Source organism: Aotus nancymaae, unplaced genomic scaffold (genome assembly GCF_030222135.1).
Source record: "Aotus nancymaae isolate 86718 unplaced genomic scaffold, 86718_ANA_hifiasm-v0.15.2.pri h1tg000004l, whole genome shotgun sequence".
Classification (NCBI taxonomy): domain Eukaryota; kingdom Metazoa; phylum Chordata; class Mammalia; order Primates; family Aotidae; genus Aotus; species Aotus nancymaae.
The window spans coordinates 13,816,629-13,833,298 of NW_026988415.1; the positions used below are offsets into that span (position 1 = coordinate 13,816,629).

The 16,670-nt window shown below is 41.6% G+C and overlaps 1 pseudogene; it reads left to right on the forward strand.

Annotated features, from left to right (window-relative positions):
- The first annotated feature begins 1,828 nt into the window (after positions 1–1,828).
- On the forward strand, positions 1,829–15,562 carry LOC105713790 (sarcoma antigen 1-like; annotated as a pseudogene).
- Positions 15,563–16,670: the final 1,108 nt, after the last annotated feature.

Below are 16,670 nucleotides of genomic sequence, written 5' to 3' on the forward strand. Positions count from 1 at the left end.
AGGGAAGGGACCACATGAAAAGACCTGGTGAGCGTCTTTATGAGTTGAGAGTGAGCCCCAGCTCACAGTCTGCCAGAATCAAGGATTTCGGTTCTGCGCAGCAGCAAGGAATTGGATTCTGTCAATAATCTGAGTGGATTTGGAATTGCATTCCACCCCTTATGTTTTAGATGAGAACAGTGATGCACAAAATTTTGATTTTGGGCTTTTGAGATCTGAAGTAGAGAACAAAGTCAAGACCTCCCAGATTTCTGAACTGCAGAGCTGTGAGATAATAAATAATAATTTGGTGTTGCTTTCAGCCATTAAGTTTGGTGTAGTTTGTTACAGGGCAACAAAACTAATACATTCTCTCAATCTGTACCTACACCTCTATGGGGAGTACACTATAACCAGTTGCTTGAAGAAACAGTACCTCAGGGCTAGTTTTCCAATAGAGGTGAATGATATGCAGGCACCACCTATATTAGTTTTCATACAGAAAAAAAGAGAGAGAACATAAATTAATTACAATATTATTTGTTGGATTTATAGTTAGATTAAAATTTAACATACAGGAAAACACAACTGGAATCATGGAGGGAAGACCAGTGAAAATCCATTCCTTTATTTAAAAAAAAGTATCAAATATTGTCAACATGAAGATTCTTGGAATTCTGGGAATTAACCATAGGCTTCCAACAATCTGAAGAATATTTATTCAAGAAAAATGGCTAAATCACACTACAAACCATAAGCTTTGTGGTGTTTTAACTTGCTCTATTCCCACGTTTCTCCTTTGCTCCATGGTAGCCTTGAAACAAACATCATCACAACTCTGGTAGCTCTGAATACCAGCAAACTATCAGCCACTGCAGGGGGCTACTGGTTGGAGTTCCCCTAAAATCTCTATTTCCAGACAGTCACCACTATTTATACTAATATTGTTATTATTTTGAGACAGGCTCTCCCTCTGTCTCCCAGGCTGAATGGCAGTGGTGCAATCATGGCTCACTCCACCTCGACCTCCTAGGTTCAAGTGATCCTCCCGCCTCATCCTCCTGAGTAGCTTGAACTACAGGCATGAGCCACCACGGCCAGCCTAATCACTATTATTTAGCATGCCACCAAAACTCCCTGAGAAGCACCATTCTCAGAGCTTGTGTTTAATTAAACTCTCTGATAGCTGGCTCTGTGAGAATACCCTATCCACCATCTTCAGGTGTAAGCTAGGAATTCCTGTAGGGCTGTGTTGCACAGAAATGATGGCAGTGGGCAATTCTGTCCTGTTTTGGTTTTACATAGAATATATCTAAGGTTTCTCCCCTAGGAATAATGTGTGCAGTGGATTTCTGATAGACCCACACCTAGTATCATACTGAATGATAGAGACCTTTCTTAAATGTGTTTACATTTTTTTCTCATGAATAGGTTGTTGCATTTTAACACGGTTTCTGCCTTAAAAGCGATGATGACATACATTTCTTCTTTTTTTATTTATATAGTGTGCCAGACATCAACTTGCTGGCTGTCAGCTACAAATTCACCCTATTGTTTTTGAGACAGGGTTTGGCTCTGTCGCCCAAGATGGAGCGCAGTGGGGTGATCTCGGCTCACTACAACTCTGCCTCCTGGGTTCAAGTGATCCTCCCATGTTAACTTCCTGAGTAATTGGGGCCACAGCTGCGTGCCACCACGCCCAGCTAGTTTTTGTGTTTTTCTTTTTCTTTTTGGTTGGCTGGTTGTTTTGTAAAGCCAGGATCTGACTATGTTACCCAAGCGATTTCAACCTGCTGTATGAGAAGGTTCTGCGTTCCTCTCCCTATGATGGCTGTGCGGTTGTTACTGAATGCCGCCTGTAGAGGGCGCCACAGTCAGCGAAGGGGAGGGCTACGCTGCCTGGTTGTCCAGGCTGGTGCACGCGGTCCTGCTGAGCACAACGCTTCACCTCGGGGTTCTGGCGCCCCCAGGTTCCCAGGGTTTGGCTGGGGCAGGGTATACAGTGGCCGGCAGCTTCCCTTCCATCCCCTACTGGATCGGTGCTTCTGGCGAGACGCATCCCATGCGCTTCACTCACAAGTGCCTTAGGGGGCACATCTCCCAGGACTCCCAGAAGGCAGGTTTCTAGAAAGTTCCATCAGGGTGAGGCACCACAACGTCACTGCCATTTTGTGAGGTGCCGCCGCAGCTTCTCCGGCAAGGTCAGTCTTCAGAAAGTGTCTTTTCTGGGGTGCTCTCCATTGGGTGTGTGGTACGGGCTCCCTGGGTGATGTGGTTCTACTCTGGGGACACCGCTGTGGGCGCCTGTGTCAGCCATGGGGGAGTTTTCCCTGGGCACCCCGTCTCAGCTATGTGGTGGGGCCAGGGCCTTTTTTGGGGGCTTCCTCTCGGTAATATGAGGGACTTTTCCTGTTGAAATGATGTGAGCCCGGGGGTGGAGACCCTGCCTTGGTTACCTGTGTCGGCCTCGGGTGCGGCCGGTGTTTCTGTGGTCGCAGCCCTGAGTGGGTACTCTGTCTTGGCGACTCTGTGCTCAGGAGCTGGGTTGGGGGTGGCTGTGCCCCGGATGCATGATTGTCACCCTGTGGGGTCACTCTCAATTGGGGACTTTATCTCAGCCCGTGAGGGACTCTTCTTTGGGTGTTGTTTTTGGCTGTGGGTGCATTTGTCCTTGGTTGTTGCTCGCTCTCAACTAGGATGTGTTGGCTTTTCTATGGATCTGTTTATCCCCAGTAGGGACGCTTGCCGGATGCTTTCTCCTGGTGCTGGGTTTTAAAATTATCTGTGGGTGCTGTCTCCTGGTGCCACGGGGGGACTGGGGTGCTATTCCTTGGATTATCTAAGTCTATGGTGGGACTCGGGGAGCTCTGTGTCAGCCATGAGGGAGGCCACCTGACCTTGGGAGCTCTGCCTCACCCTGGGGTGGGGTGCTTTTCCTCTGTTGGTTGATTTCAGTCCTGAAGGACCTCTTATTTTGGGTTCTGTCTGACCTTTGGGCCACAGCCTTGGGTGTCTGTGTGGAAATCAAAGTCAAATATTCAGAAGTTCCAGCTGTGCCACATTGGCTCAATCCCTGTACAGTTAGTCTTTCTTTCTTGTTCTTTCTTTCCCTTTCTTTCTTTCTTTCTCTTTCACTTTCTTTCTTTCTTCTTTCTTTATGTCTTTCTTTCTCTCTCTCTCTTCTTTTTCTTTCTCTCTCTTTCTTTTTTTTTTTTTTTTTTGAGACGGAGTCTTACTCTGTCGCCCAGGCTGCGGTGCAGTGGTGTGATCTCTGCCCACTACAACCTCAACCTCCCGGGTTCAAGCGATTCCCCTGCCTCAGACTCCGGAGTAGCTGGGACTACAGGCGCAAGCTACAACACTCGGCTAATATTTTGTATTTAATAGACACAGGATTCCACCATGTTGGCCAGGATGGTCTTGATATCCTGACCTCGTGATCCGCCCACCTTGGCCTCCCAAAGTGCTGGGATTACAGGCCTGAGCCACCGCGCCCGGCCAGTTAGTCTTTCATTCCAGCCATTCTATGGGTGTGCAGTGATCTCTCCTTATGTTTACACTTGCATTTCTCTGCTGATTAATGAGATTGAGCACCGTTTAAAAAAAAAAAAAAATTTATTTCTTGATTTTTGTCTTTTGAGACGGGATCTTACTCTTTCGCCCAGGCTGGAGTGCAGTGGCATGATCTCGGCTCACTGCAACCTCAACCTCCTGGGTTCAATCGATTCTATTTTCTCAGTCTCCCAAGTAGCTGGGACTACAAGTGCACGCCACCAAACCCGGCTAATCTTTGTATTTTTTGGTAGAGAGGAGGTTTCGCCAAATTGCCCAGGCTGGTCTCCAACTCCCGGGCTCAAGTGATCCGCCCACCTTAGCCTCCCATAGTGTTGGGGTTACAAGCCTGAACCATGGCGCCCAGCTATTTATTGATTTTTTTGGGGAGTGTCTTTTTATGTGTTCATTGGTCATTTAACTACGTCTTTTCAGAAGTTACTTTTCAGGTCTTTTTCCCCAAATTTTGTTGAGATGTTTGTATTTTAAAAATGAATTTGTAGTTTACATATATTCTGAATTTCAGTTATAAACGGGCACATATGTATATATATACAAATACATATACAATTTTAGTATCTTCTAAAAATCTATTTGGCTTTTAGACTATCTTAATAATGTGTTTTGGATGAACAGATTATCTCTAATTTATTAATCAGTGCATTATTTAGGGCTAGTCCTTTTATTTATTATTTTAAGAACATCTTTGCATCACTCAGTGCCATGATGATAATATTCTAAGTATTCTTCTAGATCTCCCATTCATATCAAATAAATATTGATGGAATGGAGTAAAGTCAGAGTTTGGGTGTATTTGATGTGATATTAAAGTCATATTAGAGTATGACTCTTATGAAGTGCATATTCAGCTTTCCCCCTCAAATTTTATTGGGATGTTGGTTTTTAAAAATTGATTTATAGTTCTGGACATATTCTGGATTCCACTCAGTTGTTGTCCGATATATGTGTATATATATACACACATATATACACATATACACACACATATACATATATGTGTGTATACACATATACAGTGTGTGTGTGAGGGTGTGTGTAGTTAATATATATTTATATGCATAACCTATACTATATACTATATAATAAGTAATCTACAAATATACTTCATTTTTTCATTGTCTTAATAGTGTCTTTTGAGGAATAGAAGTTTTCCATTTAATTACGTTTAATTAAACAATTCATTCTTTACGGCTAGTGTTTTTTTACCCTCATTAAAAACATCCTTTCCTATTCTATACTTGTGGAGATAATATCTTAAGTGTTTACTAGATTGTCTATCCATCTTCAATAAAGTTTTGGAGTGAGATGAGGTAAGATTCAAGGTTTGTATTTTCCCTGCATTTATGAAGTGCATTTATTATAAAGCACTGTCATTTCCACAGTGTTTTACAGGAGCTCTTCTGTGGTAAATCTGGCTATTTTGTATTTCCAGATTGTGTCTGGCTTCTGTGTCCTCTTCCCTTGGTGTATTTGCCAGTCATTGCTCCAATATCACACTGTTTTAGTTACTCTAACTTTATGGGAAATCTCATATTTAATAGGGTATATCTACCAGCATAATTCTATTTTTTTTTTTTTGAGATGGAATTTTGCTCTTGTTGCCCAAGCAGGAGTGCAATGGTGTGATCTCAGCTCACTGCAACCTCTGATTAGATTTATTCCTATGTATTTGATGTTTTTGGTACTGTTTTTAATGACATTTGAAATTTTATATTCTAATTATTTGTTGCTATTAATTATAAAGAAATACCAGTCATTTTTATAGTATCTAGTAACTTGACTAAATTTTCTTATTCACTGTACTGATTTTATTGTTTTACATTTTCTATTTTTCTTATTTATTTATTTATTATACTTTAAGTTCTGGAGTACATGTGCAGATCGTGCAGGTTTGTTGCATAGGTATACACATGCTGTGGTGGTATTTGTTGCATCCATTGCCCCATCATCTACATTAGGTATTTCTCATAATGCTATCCCTCCCCAAACCCCCCCGCCCTGCTATTCATCCCCTAGCCCCCCACACCCTCAGGCCCCAATATGTGATGTTCCTCTCCTTATGTCCATGTGTTCTCGTTGTTCGACACCCACTTATGTGTGAGAACATGTGGTCTTTGGTTTTCTGTTCTTGTGTCAGTTTGCTGAGAATGATGATCTCCAGTTTCATCCATGTCTGTGCAAAGGACATGAACTCATCCTTTTTTATGGTTGCATTGTATTCCATGGTGTATATGTGCCACATTTTCTTTACCCAGTCTATCACTGATGGGCATTTGGGTTTGTACCAATTCTTTGCTATTGTGAACAGTGCCACAATAAACATATGTGTGCATGTGTCTTTATAATAGAGTGATTTAAATCCTTTGGCTATATACCCAGTAATGGGATTGCTGGGTCAAATGGAATTTCTATTTCTAGGTCCTTGAGGAATCACCACACTGTCTTCCACAATGGTTGAACTAATTTATACTCCCACCAACAGTGTAAAAGTGTTCCTATTTCTCCACATCCTCTCCAGCATCTGTTGTCTCCTGATTTTTTAATGATCGCCATTCTAACTGGCATGAGATGGTATCTCAATGTGGTTTTGATTTGCATTTCTCTAATGACCAGTGATGATGAGCTTTTTTTCATATGTTCGTTGGCTGCATAAAAGTCTTCTTTTGAAAAGTGTCTGTTCCTATCCTTTGCCCACTTTTTGATGGGGTTGTTTGGTTTTTTCTTGTAAATTTGTTTAAGTTCTCTTTAGGTTCTGGATGTTAACCCTTTGTCAGATGGCTAGATAGCAAAATTTTTTTCCCATTCTATTGCTTGCTGGTTCAGTCTATTGATAGTTTCTTTTGCTGTGCAGAAGCTCTTATGTTTAATTATATCCCATTTGTCTAATTTGGCTTTTGTTGCCATTGCTTTTGGTGTTTTGATCATGAAGTCCTTGTCCATGCTTATGTCCTGAATGGTATTGCCTAGGTTTTTTTCTAGGGATTTTATGGTGTTAGGCCTCATGTTTACATCTTTAATCCATCTAGAGTTAATTTTTGTATAAGGTGTAAGGAAGGTATCCAGTTTCAACTTTCTGCATAAGGCTAGCCAGTTTTCCTAACACCGTTCATTAAATAGGGAGTCCTTTCCCCATTGCTTGTTTCTGTCTGGTTTGTCAAAGATCAGATGGTTGTAGTTGTGTAGCATTGTTTCTAACCTCTGTTCTGTTCCATTGGTCTATATCTCTGTTTTGGTACCAGTACCGTGCTGTTTTAAGTACAGTTGCCTTGTAATATAGTTTGAAGTCAGATAGCGTGATGCCTCCAGCTTTTTTTTTTTTTTCGTTTAGGATTGTCTTAGCTATGTGGGCTCTTTTTTAGTTCCATATGAAGTTTAAGGTGGTTTTTTCCAATTCTGTAAAGAAAGTCATTGGTAGCTTGATGGGGATAGCATTGAATCTATACATTACTTTGGGCAGTATGGTGATTTTCACAATATTGATTCTTCCTAACCATGAGCATGGAATGTTTCGCCATCTGTTTGTGTCCTCTCTTATTTCCTTGAGCAGTGGTTTGTAGTTCTCCTTGAAGAGGTCCTTCACATCCCTTGTTAGTTGTATTCCTAGGTATTTCATTCTCTTCGTAGCAATTGTGAATGAGAGTTCACCCGTGATTTGGCTCTCTGTTTGTTATTGGTGTATAGGAATGCTTGCGAATTTTGCACATTTATTTTGTATCCTGAGACTTTACTGAAGTTGCTTATCAGCTTAAGAAGATTTGGGGCTGAGACAATGGGTCTTCTAAATATACAATCATGTCATCTGCAAACAGGGACAATTTGACATCCTCTCCTCCTATTTAAATACCCTTTATTTCTTTTTCTTGCCTGACGGCCCTAGCCAAAACTTCCAATACTATGTTGAATAGGAATGGTGAGAGAGGGCATTCTTGTCTTGTGCCGATTTTCCAAGGGAATGCTTCCAGTTGTTGCCCATTCAGTATGATATTGGCTGTGGGTTTGTCATAAATAGCTCTGATTATTTTGAGATATGATCCATCGATGTCTGGTTTATTGAGAGTTTTTAGCATAAAGGGCCATTGAATATTGTTGAAGGCCTTCTCTGCATCTATTGAGATAAGCATGTGGTTTTTGTCTTTGGTTCTGTTTATGTGATGGATTACGTTTATAGATTTGCAGATGTTGAACCAGCCTTCCATCCCTGGGATGAAGCCAACTTGATCATGATGGGTAAGCTTTTTGATGTGCTGTTGGATTTGGTTTGCCAGTATTTTATTGAAGATTTCTGCATCAATATTCCTCACGTATATTGGCCTGAAATTTTCTTTTTTAGTTGTATCTCTGCCAGGTTTTGATATCATGATGATGGTCTCATAAAATGAGTTAGGGCGGATTCCCTCTTTTTATATGGTTTGGAATAGTTTCAGAAGGAATGGTACCAGCTCCTCTTTGTACCTCTGGTAGAATTCGGCTGTGAACCCATCAGGCCTGGACATATTTTAATTGGTAGGCTATTAATTGCTGCCTCAACTTCAGACCTTGTTATTGGTCTATTCAGGAATTCAACTTCTTCCTGGTTTAGTGTTGGGAAGGTGTAAGTGTCCAGGAATCTAACCATTTCTTTTAGATTTACTGGTTTATGTGCATACAGGTGTTTGTAGTAACCTATGATGGTAGTTTGTATTTCTGTGGGATCAGTGGTGATATTCCCTTTATCATTTTTTATTGAATCTATTTGAATCTTATCTCTTTTCTTTTTTATTAGTCTGGTTAGCCGACTATCTATTTTGTTGATCTTTTCAAAAAACCAGCTCCTGGATTTATTCTTGTTTTGAAGGATTTTTTGTGTCTCTCTCCTTCAGTTATGCTTTGATCTTAGTTATTTCTTGCCTTCTGCTAGCTTTTGAATTTGTTTGATCTTGCTCCTCTAGTTCTTTTAATCGTGACGTTAGGGTGTTGATTTTATATCTTTCCTCGCTTCTCTGGTGGGCATTTAGTGATATAAATTGCCCTCTAGACACTACTTTAAATGTATTCCAGAGATTCTGGAATGTTCTGTCTTCTTTCTCACTGGTTTTGAAGAACATCTTTATTTCTGCCTTCATTTCATTATTTATCCAGTAGTCATTCAGGAGCAGGTTGTTTAGTTTCCATGTAGTTGTGCAGTTTTGAGTGAGTTTCTTAAGTCTGAGTTCTAATTTGATTGCACTGTGGTCTGACAGACTGTTTGTTATGATTTCCATTCTTTTGCATTTGCTGAGGAGTGTTTTACTTACGATTATATGGTCAATTTTAGAATAAGTGCGATGAGGTGCTGAGAAGAATGTATATTCTGTGGTTTTGGGGTGGAGAGTTCTGTAGATGTCTATTAGGTCTGCTTAGTCCAGCTCTGAGTTCAAGTCCTGGATATCCTTGTTAATTTTCTGTCTCATTGATCTGTCTAGTATTGACAGTGGTGTGTTAAGGTCTCCCACTATTATTGTGTGGGAGTCTAAGTCTCTTTGTAGATCATTAAAACTTGCTTTATGTATCTGGGTGCTCCTGTATTGGGTGCATATATATTTTAGGATAGTTAGCTCTTCTTGTTGCATTAATCCCTTGACCATTATGTAATGCCCTTCTTTGTCTCTTTTGATCTTTGTTGGTTTAAAGTCTGTTTTATCAGAGACTAGGATTGCAACCCTCGCTTTTTTTTTGCTCTCCATTTGCTTGGTAAATCTTCCTCCATCCCTTTATTTCGAGCCTATGTGTGTCTTTGCACATGAGATGGGTTTCCTGAATACAGCACACTGATGGGTCTTGACTTTTTATCCAATTTGCCAGTCTGTGTCTTTTGATTGGGGCAGTTAGCCCATTTATATTTAAGGTTAATATTGCTGTGTGTGAATTTGATCTTGCTATTCTGATGCTAGCTGGTTGTTTTGCCCATTAGTTGACGCAGTTTCTTCATAGTATCAATGGTCTTTACAGTTTGGTATGCTTTTGCAATGGCTAGTACTGGTTGTTCCTTTCCATGTTTAGTGCTTCCTTCAGGAGCTCTTGTAGAGCAGGCCTGTTGGTGATGAAATCTGTCAACATTTGCTTGTCCATAAAGGATTTTATTTCTCCTTCACTTGTGAAGCTTAGTTTGGCTGGATATGAAATTCTGGGTTGAAAATTCTTTTCTTTTAGGATGTTGAATATTGGCCCCCACTGTCTTCTGGCTTGTAGGGTTTCTGCTGAGAAATCTGCTGTGAGTCTGATGGGCTTCCTTTTGTGGGTAACCTGACCTTTCCTCTCTGGCTGCCCTTAGCATTTTTTCCTTCATTTTAACCCTGGTGAATCTGACGATTATGTGCCTTGGAGTTGCTCTTCTCGAGTAATACCTTTGTGCTGTTCTCTGTATTTCCTGTATTTGAATGTTGGCCTGCCTTGTTAGGCTGGGGAAGTTCTCCTGGATAATATCCTGAAGAGTGTTTTCCAGCTTGGTTTTGTTCTCCCCATCACTTTCAGGCACACTGATCAAACGTAGATTTGGTCTTTTCACATAATCCCATATTTCTTGCAGGCTTTGTTCATTTCTTTTCACTCTTTTTTCTCTAATCTTGCCTTCTCACTTTATTTCATTGAGTTGATCTTCGATCTCTGGTATTCTTTCTTCTGCTTGATCGATTCAGCTATTGAAACTTGTGTGTGCTTCATGAAGTTCTCGTGCTGTGTTTTTCAGCTCCATCATGTCGTTTATGTTCTTTTCAATGCTGGTTATTCTTGTTAGCATTTCATCTAACCTTTTTTCAAGATCGTTAGTTTCCTTACATTGGGTTAGAACATCCTCCTTTAGCTCAGAGAAGTTTGTTATTACCTACCTTCTGAAGCCTGCTTCTGTCAGTTCATCACACTCATTCTCCATCCAATTTAGTTCCCTTGCTGGTGAGGGGTGGTGATCCCTTGGAGGAGAAGAGGCATTCTGGCTTTTGGTGATTTCAGCCTTTTTGTGTTGGTTCCTTCCTATCTTTGTGGATTTATCTACCTTTGGTCTTTGAAGTTGGTGACTTTTGGATAGGGTTTCTGAGTGGATGCCCTTTCTGTTTATGTTGAAGCTATTTCTTTTTGTTTGTTAGTTTTCCTTCTAACAGTCAGGCCCCTCTGCTGCAGGTCTGCTGGAGTTTGCTGGAGGTCCACTCCAGACCGTGCTTGCCTAGGAGTCACCAGCGGGGTCTGCAGAACAGCAAATGTTGCTGCCTGTTCTGTCTTCTGGTAGCTTTGTCTCAAAACAGTACCTGCCAGATGTCAGCCAGAGCTCTCCTATATGACGTGTCTCCCAGATAGGATACACGGGGGGTCAGGGAGCCACTTGAGGAGGCAGGCTGTCCCTTAACAGAGCTCAAGCACTGTGCTGGGGGATCTGTTACTCCCTTCAGGGCTGCCGGGCAGGGATGTTTAAGTCTGCTGAAGTTGAACCCACAACCACCCCTTTTCCCAGGTGTTCTATCCCAGGCAGCTGGGGGCTTTGTAAGTCCCTGACGATCTGCTCTCTTGTTTTTTCTGAGATGCCCTGCCCAGCAAGAAGGGAATCTGCTTGACAGTCTGCCTACAGAGAGGCCTTGCTGAGCTGCCATGCTGGGCTCTGCCCAGCTGCTGCATAAACTTCCCGGTGACTTTGTTTACACAGCAATATTGAAACCTCTTACTGGAGTGTCAGCAATGGCGGGTGCCCCTCCCCCTACCAAGCTCAAACATCCCAGGTCAACCTCAGACTGCTGTACTGGCTGCGAGAATTTCAAGCCAATGGATTTTAGCTTGCTGGTATTCGTAGGAATGGGACCTGCTGAGCCAGCTCACTTGGCTCCCTGGCTTCAGCCCCCTTTTTCAGGGGGAATGAGCAGTTGTGTCTCGTTGGCATTCCAGGTGCCACTAGACTAAAATGGTCGTCTAGTTTCATGCTGGAAACCTGGGCGCTGGCATTGTAGGTGCCAGAGGGAATCTCCTGGTCTGCAGGTTGTGTAGACTGTGGGAAAAGTGCAGTATCTGAGCCAGAGTACTGAAGTGTCCAGAAAAGTCCCTAATGTCTTCCCTTGGCTGGGAGAGAGAGTACTCTGGCCCCTTGTGCCTCTCAGGTGAGGCAATGCCCCACCCTGCTTCGGCTTGCCCACCTTGGGCTGTTCCTACTGTCTCACCAGTCCCAATGAGATGAACTTCGTATCTCAGTTGGAAATGCAGAGATCATTCATCTTCTGTCGCTCTCTCACTGGGAACTGCAGACTGGAGCTGTTCCCATTCGTCCATCTTAGAGGAAGTCCAGCCTGTTTTACATTTTCTATGTACAGAACAATATCATCTGTGACTAATGATGGTTTTATTTCTTTCCAAATTTTAAACCTATTATATTTTCCTGATGCTACTGTCACTCATAAAGTCCGTGAAGATAAGATGCAAAATGGCCGACCAGTACCTGATAACGTCTTGTAAACAGTTCTACCTGGGATTGTTAATATGGAAGCCGATGGTATTTCATCCGTGAGTACCAGGTATCTGTGTATATTTGCTTGTAAGTTGAATTGTCCTACTTGGTTTTCATATGTATGCATAGTGTCATCAAGGGAAGAAGGTAGCTTGGTTGTACTTTCTTTTGTGAGCTCAATTTGAGTGATCTCAGATTGCCACCTGGCATATCCTCTCCTTATTTATGAAATAATTTCTTAGAAACTGAGCATCAGAGGGATATACCTGTGGGGTTGATATAATGCGTGTACCTCACGGCTCAACCTTTTCATTTGATTTTCAGATGCTACAGTCACTCACAATGTCTGTGATGAGAAGATAAATAATAGCCATCCAGCACCTGGTAACTTTTTGCCAACCATTACATGAGTGCTTATTAATCTGTCAGGAGCTGGCATTCCACCCACGAGTACCAGGGATCAGTGTATGTTTGTTTACTAGTTGTTTCTACTTGGTTTCCATATGCATGCAGTGTCATAAGTTGAAGAAGGTGGTTTTAATTGTATTATCTTTTGTGAGCTCAATCTGAGGGGTCTCGGATCGCCACCTGGAATATCCTTCTGCTTTATGAGATAATGTCCTAAAAACTGAGCATGAGAGGCATTCATACATGTTGTTGACATAATGCAGTTACCTCACAGCTTGACTTGTTGTTTTGGTTTCTAGACTCTACTGTCACTCACAATGTCCATGAAGAGAAGATGGAAGAATGCCAACCAGCACCTGATAACATCTTGTCAGCTATTCTGCCAGGGCTTATTAATATGGCAAGAGCTGGTATTCCAGCCATGAGTACCAATGATCTCTGTATGTTCGCTTGTAAGTTGGATTGTCCTCCTTGGTTTCCATATGCATGCATAATGTCATGAAGGGGGGAAGGTGGTTTGTTTTATTATCTTTAGTGAGCTCAATTTAAGGGGTTTCAGGTTGCCACCTGGCATGTCCTCTTGCTTTGTGCAGTAATTTCCTAGAAACTCAGCATCAGAGGGATATACCAGTGGGGTGGACATAATGCACTTTCCTCACAGCGCAATCTGTTCATTAGATTTGCAGATGCTACCATCACTCACAATGTCGGCAAAAAGACTATAAAAACAGCCAACCAGCACCGGATAACTTGCTGTCCACTCTTACACCAGGGCTTATTAATTTGGCAGGAGCTGGTATTCCAGCCATGAGTCCCAGGAATCTGTGTACGTCTGTTTACTAGTTGTACTGTCCTAGTTGGTTTCCATATGAATGCATAGTGTCATAAGGGGAAGAAGATGGTTTTGTTGTATTATCTTTTGTCAGCTCAGTTTGAGGGTTTTCAGATCGTCACCTGGCACACCATCTCTTGCTTTATGGTATAATATCCTTGAAACTTAGCCTCAGTGGAATATACCTGGGGGTTGACATAATGCCCTTGCCTCACAGCTCAACCTGTTCATTTGGTTTCCAGATGCTTCCATCACTCACAATGTCCATGGAGAGAAGATAAAAAGCGGCCAACCAGCAACTCAAAAGTTCTTGTCAACTCTTCCATCAGGACTTATTAATATGACAGGGGCTAGCATTCCAGCTATGAGTACCAGGGATCTGTGTATGTTTCCTTATAAGTTGTTCTGTCCTACTTGATTTCCATATGCGGGCATAGTGTCATCAAGGGAAGAAGGTGGTTTTGCGGTATTATCTTTTCTTGCCTCAATTCCAGGGTTCCCTGGTTGCCACCTGGTATATCCTCATGCTTTATGGGATAATTTTCTAGAAACTGAGCATCAGCGGGATATACCTGTGGGGTTGTCATTATGCACTGACCTCACAGCTCGACCTCTTCATTTTTTTTCCAGATGCCACCACCTCTCACAATGTCCATGAGAAGAAGATGAATAATGGCCAAGAAGCACCTGATAACTCCTCGTCAGCGGTTCCACCAGGGCGTAGTAATCTGTCAGGAGCTGGTACTTCATCCAGGAGTACCAGGGATCTGTGTATGTTTGTGTATTGGTTGTACTGTTCTACTTGGTTTCTGTATGCATGCATAGTGTCCGGCAGGGAAGCAGGTGGTTCTGTTGTAATGTCTCTTTTGAGCTTAGTCTGAGGGGTCTGGTATCACCACCTTGTATATCCTCCTGCTTTCTGACATAACTTCTTCGAAACTGAGCATCAGAGGGATATACCTGTGGGAGTGACATAATGCACTTACCTCGCAGCTCAATTTTTCCATTTGGATTTCAGATGCTACTGTCATTCACGATATCCAGAAGGAGGAGATAGAAAATGGTCAGACCCCGCCTGGTGGCTTCCTGTCAGATTCTGCTCCACCAGAACTTATAAATATGACAGGAGATCGTATGCCACCCAACCCATTGGATTCTTTATCTTACAACTTCACTAGTCTCAGCAAAAATAAGCTGCTTTACAAACCTGATAGTAACAAATTTGTGGTAGGAACCCAAAACAACAGTGTCTCTGCAGGTGACTCACCAGTCACAGCAATGTCTTCAGTGGAAACTGTGCCAAATACGCCACAAATATCTCCTGACATGGCAAAGAAAATTAATGATGATATAAAACATCAATTAATGAAAGAAGTTCAAAGGTTTGGGCAAGGTAAGCAGTGCAAGAATGTCTATCAATGAAAGCCTGAGACGTCTCTCATTCTATGATTTAGAACACAATTATGCTGCCTCTTGAGCTCATTGTTTGGCTGAATTGGATCTGTATATAGGTTAGCATGGCTTCTCCTTAATTTCACTGAAAATTTCTAATACATCTGCTTAAGTGTTTTTTTTGTTAGTGTTCATGATAGTTTCCTTAGTCATATACAGATGCTGTGATTTAAACATGCAAAACACAAACACTATGTAACATTGTAGCCCATTAAAAATGTATACTGTGGTAGTAGATGCACTAAGGTTGAGGTATATTTCATTTTTATAATTGTAGAAATAAAAATTTTTTAAATATCTTCAGATTATGAAAGAATTTTGATTTTGCTTGAAGAAGTACAAGGATCTCTGAAAGTCAAGAGACAATTTGTTGAATTTACCATCAAGGAAGCAGCAAGGTAGGCGCAAAAGGAAACTCTTCTATTGTTTTAAGCACTTGTACCCAATCTGGGACAGGAGCAGGAACAAATCATGCCTTGTTCTTCCTAATCCCTAGCCCTCAATCATAGTTCATGCTATTTCCACAGGCATGTAGGTTGATATTGTCTTATTCTAACACTTCCTTCTAATGCCATGGAGCCTTCCAAATTTATCATAATCTGGGAGTGGGTGTGGGCCCTCAATTGACTCATTTGGTCTTTTTCTAGTTCGTATTTTTCCATGAGGATGCATTTTCTATTTGCATGTAGATTGTAAAGTCTGTTTTGTATCCACTACTACCTCTTACATATCACAGATGCTGTGGGTATCCTCCGGTTAATGGAATACCTCTTTAATTTCAGGTTTAAAAATATTGCCTTAATTCAGCAACTCAAGAAGGTGCTAAAAAAATAGATGCCCACTGCCATCTCAGCAAAGTTAAGCACATGAGAAAAAAATAATTGTGTTAATGCAAAGACCAAGGAGAAACAAGGACATGTGCTATACAATGGACTAGGTCATTGCTGAAGCTCCCTGTAGTTTGAAGTGAAGAGAATTCCCTTCCTGAAGCTAAGAAAAAAAAAAGATGGAGATTTTGAAATTTAATAAATGTCTGTTAGTCAAAGCTAGACTTTTGTAGTTTGTTGGTTTGTTTTTCTACCTGAGGAGGGATATGAGTTGATAAATCACCAATGTATTTAGTATTACAGTCATGGTTTCTACATTGTTGTAGCTGGTATTTATAACTGCCTTCGTTCACTACCCGTTTCTCATTCCCTTTGCCCTGAGATAGCGTGTCATCTGGTCATGGTGCTTGGACTGGCAGGATAACTCAAACCTTCATCATTGAACAGTCTGAAGGACTATTAGATATCTGCCTGGATTGGGTTGCCGTAATTTTCCATTAAGGGTAATCAGAAAACATGGGAGGACTAAAAAGCTCTCTAGACACAGCAGACATACTCCATTTTAGCCCCTGGTGTAGTGCAATTAATACCCCTTTGATGGTCAGGTTCATCACCCCAAGCCAGTAGACGACCGCCTCCTTTGCCTCTAGATGAAAAGTGATGAAGAGACCAAAATGGTCAGCTGGCAGTATGAATCTTTTTTCAGTGGAATCACTATTGTGTCCCTTGGCAAAAGCATTTCTTCCTTTAGAAATAAGACTTCTAGTTCAGCAGAACCTAAAGTCAGGAGAATAGGAAATGTTTTTGCTAGTGGGTCACTGGGGTATAGAGTGAGTAGAGACACTTCCAGTTATACCCCTTGAATCTAGGACCCATGAATCCTGACTATGGGAGAGAAAGCAAAGTATGTTGGATGCAGACATACAGCAAACACTGCTTCCTAAGAGTGATTTCTCAGATCTGCAAGACATTGCCACCTAGCTAGCACTATAACCGAGTTCCGCAAGTCCATTGCACAGTTCTGTTGATCCAGTCACCTTAAGATAATGAGGGACAGTTCGGTAGCCTGATTTGGAGTCCAAGGCCAATGTGGGTAAGACAGTATCACCTCTAAAAAAAAAAAGCTGATGGAGGATAAGGGAATATAAATATTAAGACCAGT